The following is a 9,972-nucleotide window of genomic DNA, read 5'->3' on the forward strand; positions in this document are numbered from 1 at the left end:
AACCAAGCAGTGGACTTGCAGGCGCCCGCCAAGGCCTCCCCAAGGTGGCGCCACACCCAGGACAGGCCCCGGGGCCCTCCGCAGCGCTGGCGCCGAGCTGATGACGTGAAGGGGTCAGGGGCCGGCGGGGCGGGGCCACGGGCCCTCACTAGCTGACTCTAGTGCCTGCGGGTGGCACTACAAACTAGTTTGTCCCTGCGCCGCGCACAGGGCTTCTGGTGCGGGAACTACTCTACGGAAGGATCGGGAGATAAACGACTAGTGATGGAGGCGCGGAAACTGAGGCTCCAGGCGGGTCAGGCGGTAACAAGAGTTATATATATATATAATAATGGCAATAATAGTTATATATATACGGCGCGTTCACTTTACGTGAAGCTCTTTTCTTCCATTAGTTTATCTCCTCTTTATAAAGTAGGTATTTGGCCCTTTGAGATAAGTGTGTTCTTGTTCCCTGTTAAGAGGTGAGGTAACTGAGGCTGTCAGAGAGCGAAACTCATTTGCGCACAGCTGCGGACAGCTGAGAAGTGGTCGAGTCGGAACTGGAACGCAGGTTTGTGCTGCTTACTCTACCAACACAGATGACCTTTTTTTTTTTTAAATGCCTGGTTCGAGAAAACAAGTGATCAATGAAAGCCGGACGCCAAAGCCTTTGCCTGTCAGCATCCCATCTGCGGACCAAATGCTGAACTGGGTGCAGGCCCTCCCTCCCTGCAGCCCCTAGGCCCTGGCAGCGGGGAGCAGCCTACAGCTCAGGGGGTCGGCCTGGGGGCTTTGGAACCAGCTCTGCCGCAGGGGCCCCCCAGATCTCTCACCCCAAGGCTCGTTCGCTCCGCTCTTTCTCGCTGTGTCGGCATTTAGCTGGGTATCTTTCCCTTTCGGAAAGTGGAGTAGCCAGCAAGTTCAGGCTCCAGTAGCTCCTTGGGAGAGAGGGGGGCCTCACCAGACGCGGCTGCTCTTCTGCCAAACCTCTCCTGGGCAATGGGATGGTGGGGGGTGGGGTGAAGAAGCCAGGCTATACCAACAGCCTATCAAAGAACCTTGCAGGAGCATTTGGTTAATCACCTCTTGATGGGTCTTCATTCCTTCACTTATTTACTGAGCACCGCTGTGTGCCAGGCCTACTCGACCCTGGGGAAAAAGTAGAAAAAAGACACAGTACCTGCTCATGGATCCTTTTTTTCTTTGGAGAGAGAAGCAGAAAGTAAAGAAAGAAAAGCACAGTTTGTGGATACTAAGAAAGTAAACAAAATGATGAGGTAAGAGAATTAACTGGGTGTGGGGACTTTTCAAATATAGGATCAGGAGAGGTCTCCCAGTGGCAATCCTGATGCTGAGACCTCTGATAAATGAGAAGGAACTGTCTACTGGAGATCCAGGTCACCTTCTGGGCAGATGGAACAGCAGTTGTAAAAGTCGTAAAGTAGAAGCTAGGTAAATGTGGTCAAGAAGCAGCACGATCATTGTAGCTGGAGCAGGGAGAGTAGGAGAGAGTGGTAAAGGATGAGGTTGGAAAGGTGAAAAGGGTTGTATCATCTACACCAGCGGTCCCCAACCTCTAGAATCTGATGCCTGATCTGAGGTGGAGCTGATATAATAATAATAGAAACAAAGTGCACAGTAAATGTAATGCGCTTGAATCATCCCCAAACCATCCCCTCTCCCCTACCCTGGTCCGTAGAAAAATTGTCTTCTAGAAAGTGGTTCCTGGTGCCAAAAAGGTTGGGGACCGCTGATACGCACCTTTAGGGGTCATGGTGAGAACTTTGGATTTTATTCTAAGCCACTGGAAGGTTTTAAACTAAAGAGGAGTCTGATCAAATTTATGTTTTCAAAGATAAGACTCTGCTGTATGGAGAATTAAATATGGGCAAGTGAAAGTGGAGATGTGGACAGTTATTAAGAGGCTGTTGGAATAGCCCAGATTATTATGATGCTTGAGCTAAGACGGTGGCCATGAAGATAGATTGGTTTATGATGTTTTGGAGGTGGAGTTGAAAGAACTTTCTGAAGAACTCCATGAGGAAGATAGAATAAGAAACAAATCAAGAATAATTTTCAGGACTTCCCTAGTGGTCCAGTAGCTAAGACTCTAAACTCCCAATACAGCAGGCCCAAGTTCAGTCCCTGGCCAGAGAACTAGATCCCACATTTGGCAACTAAGACCCAGGGCAGCCAAATAAAAGCAATAAAAATAAATACTTTAAAAAAAGAATAACTTTTAGGAGACCACCTTACGCAACTTGCATAGACGGTGGTGCCATTCGGTGAATGAAAGACTTGATGAGAGTGAGAAATCTAGAGTTCTTTTTTATCTGGTTAATTTGAGGTTCTCGAGGCCTGTACCAGAGAATTAGACACATAATGGGATATAAGTTTGCGGTGCAGACATAGTTGTCCTCTTTGTTGGCTATACACCTACAGGACGTTCCCCATCCCCCATAAAGTCTGTATGGCCATGTGTCTATGCTCTCCCCCAATGGAAAGTGAGCAGAAGACGTGCACATATCCAGGCCTGGCCTGGAAAATCTGTCAACAGATGCTCTCACTTCCTCTGCCAGCTGGAAGGTGATGACCAGGTTCTGGAGAAGGCAAGACTTCAAGATGGAAGATACCTGGGTGGAAGAGAACTCAGCACCCTTTCAGGATTTATATGAGAGAGGAAAAAAATCTCTATGTTGAGCTTTCATGTATTTACAGCTTTTTATCATAGCAGCTTTGCCTGTTTTCTCTAACACAAATAAGGAAGTGATTCTGCAGTGAACTCTGGGAGAAAATTTTGAAATGACTTGGATTAACAGTATCTATGACAGGAAATAGAAGGTGCCTTGGATTCTTTGGTTCTTTCAGTAAGAATTTATCAGGTACCTCTCTGTGCCAGGCACTGTGCTACATAGTAGAGAGGCAGAGATCAGGTCCAAGCCTTATGCATTCTGAGTCTCACAGCTAAACTCAGCATCTGTCATCTGCACATACTGTCCCTCTATCTAGAAACTTACTCTCCTTACTGAGCACACAGAGCCCAATTCCTACACGTTCTTCAACCACATTCTAAATATTAATTCATCAGAAAGACTGGGCCTAACCCTTGTGTGTTTGTGTGCTCAGTCACTCAGTTGTGCCCGATTCTTTGAGACTACTTGGACTGTAGCCCACCAGGCTTCTCTGTCCATGGGATTTCTCAGGCAAGACTACTGGAATGGGTTGCCATTCCCTTCTCCAGGGGATCTTCCCAACCCAGGGATTGAACCCGCATCTCCTACACTGGCTGGCAGATTCTTTACCACTGAGCCACCTGGGAAGCCCCAGGCCTGACCCTTCAGTTCAGTTGCTCAGTCATGTCCGACTCTTTGTGACCCCATGGTTGCACACCAGGCTTTTCTGTCCATCACCAGCTCCCGGAGCTTGCTTAAACTCATGTCATGGGTGATGCCATCCAACCATCTCAACCAAGGCCTGACCCTTAGTTCAGTCTAAATCAATTATTCGTATTACCTCATAATTCACTTCCTTGTATTTATCACAATTTATATATCCATTTTTTTTTCTTTAGGGTCCTCTCCTCCATTAGATTAAATACTCTCAAAAAGGGAAAGAATCTTATCTGCATTGTTAGTTCCATCCTCAACACCCAGCCCACAGTAGTTATTTAATAAATATTTGTTGAAGAAATCAAGGAACGTGGTAGACAGCCTAAGATAACCCTCAGAGATGCCTGCCTCTTGTTATTCAAGAGGTCTTGTGTAATCCCCTCACTGTGCTCATGGGCTGACCTAGGGACTCACTTCAAATGATGGGCAGTCATGTCTGAGATTAGATTACAAAAAGGCTGTGGCTTCCCTCCTGGGTACCACTCTCTTACTCTCCCATTCTCTTGCCCATTTGCTCTGACGAAAGCCAGCTCAAATGTGAGCAGCTTTATTGGTTTCCTGGGGCTGCCATAGCAAATTACCATAAACTGCTGCTGCTGCTGCTAAATCACTTCAGTCGTGTCCAGCTCTATGTGACCCCATAGACGGAAGCCCACCAGGCTCCCCCGTCCCTGGGATTCTCCAGGCAAGAACACTGGAGTGGGTTGCCATTTGCTTCTCCAGTGCGTGAAAGTGGAAAGTGAAAAGTGAAAGTGAAGTTGCTCAGTCGTGTCTGACTCTTAGCAACCCCATGGACTGCAGCCTACCCGGCTCCTCCATCCATGGGATTTTCTAGGCAAGAGAACTGGAGTGGCTTGCCATTGCCTTCTCCGTACCATAAACTAGGTGACTTAAAACAACGGAAATTTATCCTCTACAGTCCTGCAGGCCCAAAGTCTGAAATCCAGGTGTCAGAAGGACCCTGCTCCCTCTGAAGACTCTAGGAAGGGTCCTTTCTATCTCTGCCAGCTGCGGTGGCTCCCAGCAGTCCTTTGGCCTTCCTTGGCCTACAGGTGTATCCCTCTACTTTCTGCCTTGATCGTCACATGAACTTCTCTGTGTGCCTCTGTGTTCTTTCCTCTTCTGAGGACACCAGTCATTGGATTTAGGGGTCACCCTAACCTAGTATGACCTCATCTTAACCTGACTAATTGCATCTGCAGAGACCTTCTTTCCACATTCTGAGGTTCCATGTGACCAGGAATAAGGGAGAGGATGCTAGTCAGCCCACTACTCTTGCCCATAGCAGGGCCCACATGTTGAGGAACTCATGTCTCACCAGCTGTCATTGAGAGCCTGAGGCCTGGCAAGTGGTCACGAAAGTGAGCTTAGCATGGATCCTCACGTAGTTGAACCCTGAGATGATTGCATCCTTGGCCAACAACTTGATTGCAGCCCTCTGTACCAGAGGCACCCAGTTAAGCTATGTCCAAATTCCTGACCCACAGAAACTGTGAGATAATAAATGTTTTTCAAGTGCTGAAGTTAGGGGCAGTCTGTCATGCAGCATAGATAACTAACATAGATGTTGGTGCCTGAAAGAGGGGTGCTATCATAACAGCACCCTAAAATGTGGGAGTGGTTGGGAACCAGGCAGTGGGCAGCGGTTCTAAAGAGTTGGACGAGTGTGTTATAGAAAGCCTAAATTATCTTGAACAAACTTAGCAGATAGAGGTCTGGGCTTTGGTTCTCAAAGTGTGGCTGCCAGACCAGTAATATGGGGCACTTAGTAGATGCACAGTAAATATTTCTTCTTGGGGCCATAAGATTGGAAACCAGGAGTGTATATCTGGAAAAAAAAAAATCCTTTTACCATGTTCATTTCATTTTCAGAAAAAGTTTAATAAAAACAATGACTATCAGTTACCTTTTATTCTTCATGAAGTAGCTGAATGAGAGCGGGACATGGCTGGAGGGACTGTGAGGCAATGGAGGCCCAGTGATAAGGCAATTTATTTTTTTAAATTAAGATTAAAATTCATGTAACATAAAACTGACCATTTAAAAGCGAACAGTCCAGTGGCATTTAGTACTCAACGTTTTGCAATTGTCATCTCTATCTAGGTCAAAGACATTTCATCATCCCCAAGGGAAACCCTTATCTATTATCCATCAACTTTCCTTCTCTCCCTAGCTCCTAGCAGTGACCAATCTGCTTTGTCCCTTTGGATTTACCTCTTCTGAACATTTCATAAACATAGAATCAGACAATATGTGGCCTTTTATGTCCAGCTTCTTTCACATAGCATCATGTTTTTGAGGTTCATGTATATAATAGCATGTATCAGTGCTTCATTAGTTTTTATGGTTAAATAATAATTTCATTATGTGAATGGGCCACATTTTGTTGATTCACTCATCTGTTAATAGACATTCAGATTATTTCCACTTTGGGGCTGTTGTGAATAGTACTTCTGTGGACATTCATGGAGAAGTTTTTGTTGGAGCCCGTTTCCTGTTATTTTGGGTGTATGACCGTCGCCTCTTGATTCATTGCATTTGTCTGCTAGGTGTTGCCCATATACAGTCATGTTGCATGTAACGCCATCTTGTGTTTTGTTTCAACCATTTTTAAAACTGAAGTATTGCTCAGTGGTAAAGAATCTGCCTGCCAATGCAAGACATGTGGGTTCAATCCCTGGTCCAGGAAGATCTCCTGGAGTAGGAAATGGCAACCCACTCCAGTACTCTTGCCTGGAAAACCCCATGGACAGAGGAGCCTGGCAGGCTACAGTCCATTAGGCTGCAAAGAGTCGGACATGACTAAGTGAATGAACAACAGCAATAGCTAATTTACAATGTTGTGTTAGTTTCAGGTATACAGAAAAGTGATTCAGTTATATAGATATACTTTTTCAGATTTTTTTCCATTATAGTTTATTGCATGATATTGAATACAATTCTCTGTGCTACACGGTAGGTCCTTGTTACCCTACCGCAAGTTTGCTGTGAGTCTTTTCTGTTTTGTAAATGAGCTCATTGGAGTAACACTATCTTTGAAAGACACCAGCCTGATCATTTGGTCTATCCTGTCAGATCTCGGAGAGGATGGCCCTGTAGTTGTACTTACTAACCACAAGGTGGCACCAAGACTTAGAAAACCCCACATCAGCCCCCTCTCAGGGCTGCAGGAAGTTCCTTGTGTTCTTTATTCAGCCATTTCCTCTTGGGCGCTGGGCAAGGGCCAAGGCAGAAACACCAGCTTTACACCCAATACTCCTGTGACTGACCCACATCTAAAAACCCAGAGAGACTAGGTTGCTCATAACCTGAGAACTTTGTTTTTGCTTCCAGACAGCTACCTAGTATTCTAATAGGTTTCTGTCACTAAAAGCACAAGATTAATGGGTCTAGGATGTCAGAATCAACATTATAGACATTTTCTTAATAGCTGGCATTTCTTTTGTTATTTGTCAGCTTAAGAAGCAGATTCTCTTACTATGAGTGTGATTCACAGGGATGGGGGCAAGAAACATTACATTTCTCTGTTTCCTCCAATTCACCCCCAACAGGGTTTTCAGCAGCAGTGGAGTATTAAAAGGTTGGCAGTTCCAATGTCTTATGTCCTCTCCTTCAGATAAGAACACCACTTTTCTTTGGGGATCCATCCCTCATTCTCAGCCTCAAATGGACTAGAAGGGCCTCCAGGGCTACAAGAGTGGACCATTACAACTCAGGTCGAAGTGAATCACCACGTGTTTATCGCTCTGGCCACTGGTCGAGGGAAGGGCAGGATGTCACATCCACTGGACCAGTTAGCATGAACCTGAGTCTCTGCTGGGGCGAGCAAACACGGACCTTCTCCTAGCCAGTGGACTTCAGCCTTGCCTGGTATAAGGTGAGAGATCTTGAAGTCAATTGGTTCTTCTAAGAATCCAGACCCACCAGAACCCAAATGGGTATGGTTTAAACATGGAGCCCACCTGGCAGAGGTGGAGCCAAGAGATGGAAACTTTTTGAACTTCTGGATCAAGCCATGGTCAGAGCCGAGATTTCAGGATTTTGGAATATGGGGACCTCACTTTTTTCACACTGACGTGAACTTGGTTTTCTGATGCTTGCAAGTAAAATTTTCTTAAGTAATACACTGTGTATAGAAAATCTTCCCAGAAGTACTCTCACCTATATCATGAGATTTGGATTAAGTTGGTGGTAAGGTTAGGCATAGGAAAGTCATCACCCTAAATTTTGAGGGTGCTGTTTCACATCATAGTAGGGATTGCTGTTTGCCTTCCCAAATCCATTTTCCTTTTATTCTTCAGAATTAAGAACTTTAGTTTTAGATAGGCACACTGACTCCCAGCTAAAAAGACGAAGTTCCGTATCCTACTTTGCAGCTAGATGTGGCCATGTATCTTAACTTTGTCCATTTCAGTTCCGTTGCTCAGTCGTCTCCGACTCTTTGCAACCCCATGGACTGCAGCACGTCAGGCCTCCCTGTCCATCACCAACTCCCGGAATTTACCCAAATTCATGTCCATTGAGTCGGTGATGCCATCCAACCATCTCATCCTCTGTCATCCCCTTCTCCTGCCCTCAATCTTTCCCAGCATCAGGGTCTTTTCCAATGAGTCAGCTCTTTGCATCAGGTGGACAAAGTATTGGAGTTTCAGCTTCAACATCAGTCCTTCCAGTGAACACTCAGAACACTTTAGAATGGACTGGTTGGATCTCCTTGCAGTCCCAGGGACTCTCAAGAGTCTTCTCCAGCACCACAGTTCAAAAGCATCAATTCTTCGGTGCTCAGCTTTCTTTGTAGTCCAACTCTCACATCCATACACGACTACTGGAAAAACCATACCTTTGACTAGATGGACCTTTGTTGGCAAAGTAGTGTCTCTGCTTTTTAATATGCTGTCTAGGTTGGTCGTAACTTTCAAGGAGTAAGCATCTTTTAATTTCATGGTTGCAGTCACCATCTGCAGTGATTTTGGAGCCCCCCCAAAATAAAAGTCAGCCACTGTTTCCACTGTTTCCCCATCTATCAGCCATGAAGTGACGGGACCGGATGCCATGATCTTAGTTTTCTGAATGTTGAGAACTTTAAGCCAACTTTTTCACTCTCCTCTTTCACTTTGATCAAGAGGCTCTTTAGTTCTTCTTCACTTTCTGTCATAAGAGTGGTGTCATCTACATATCTGAGGTTATTGATGTTTCTCCTGGCAATCTTGATTCTAGCTTGTGCTTCATCCAGCCCAGTGTTCCTCATGATGTACTCTGCATATAAGTTAAATAAGTAGGGTGACAATATACAGCCTTGACGTACTCCTTTGCCTATTTGGAACCAGTCTGTTTTTCATGTCCAGTTCTGTTGCTTCCTGACCTGCTGGTTTCTCAAGAGGCAGGTGTATTTATATGTCCAAAGACATATAAGTTTTGTGGGCAGCCTCTGGGAAGTTGCCTTATAGGGAAAAGTGTTCCACCTTTCTTTGTTCTTTAACCATCTTCCTTCTTGGATGTTGTTGTGATGGCTGGAATGTTATAAGTCATATTAAACCTCAAGGATGAGGTTCATGCTGTAGGGATAATGGAACATTGAAATAGTAGGAATCACTTATTTAAAGACTCTGTGGAATCACTTTAATAGCCTTTCACTGCTCACCTTTGGGCTTCTTTTACCTGAGAGAGGTACATGAATACATTCTAGGGAGCCTTCTCTCCCTGCCTGCAGTCAGCAGGGGCCCTTCTTGTCCTTCCATGATGTCATTACCTTATTGCTCTCATTATATCTGGCACTCACATCGCATTATAATCATCTCTTTTGAGAGTCTGTCTCTCCTCACCATATCCTGAGCTTCTAGAGACAGTGAGTCTCACAGGTCTTTGCATCACCAGTACCTCACACTCAGTAACCTTCCAGTAGTTTATGATGGACATATGTAAGTGTGAAGAGCGTAACCTTTTCTTCCATCAGGCCCAGGTTAGGCCAGGCATCCCCCTTGGCACTGTCAGAACACCCTCTTCCTGTTAAGTCCCTATGTTTAATCCCTCCGTCTCCCTGGGTAGACCAGCTGCTGTGAGAACAGCGACAGAGGTTTCCGCTGACCTCATGCCACCATGCAGCACCTCATGCCTAAGAGATTGCAGATGGAAGAACAGGGGGCGGAGGGCGGGGTGAGCTCGAAACTTTGCCTTTTGCCACTCATTTGTCACGGGACTGTTGCTGCTGCAGCTCATCATCAAAGCTAAAATACAGAATCATTTTATTGGCAGTGAACCTCATTTCACCTTGAAGCAACATGAACCAGAACATCTTGTTACTGCCAACTGGTCATAAAATCGTCACCTCAATGAGATGTACCTATTTCAGCTACAGAATGATTAAGAGTTTTTGAATACATATATAAATATGTGTTGCCTTAAGTCACTTCAGTTGTGTCCGACTCTTTGTGACTCTATGAACTGTAGCCTGCCAGGCTCCTTTGTCCATGGAATTCTCCAGGCAAGAATACTGGAGTGGGTTGCCATGCCCTCCTCCAAGGGAACTTCCCAACCCAGGGACTGAACCTGCATCTCTTATGTCTCCTGCATTGGCAGATGGGTTCTTTACCACTGGCACCAC

The sequence above is a fragment of the Moschus berezovskii genome, chromosome 19 (genome assembly GCF_049115385.1).
Source record: "Moschus berezovskii isolate FMDL1 chromosome 19, NW_MosBer_1.0, whole genome shotgun sequence".
Lineage (NCBI taxonomy): Eukaryota > Metazoa > Chordata > Mammalia > Artiodactyla > Moschidae > Moschus > Moschus berezovskii.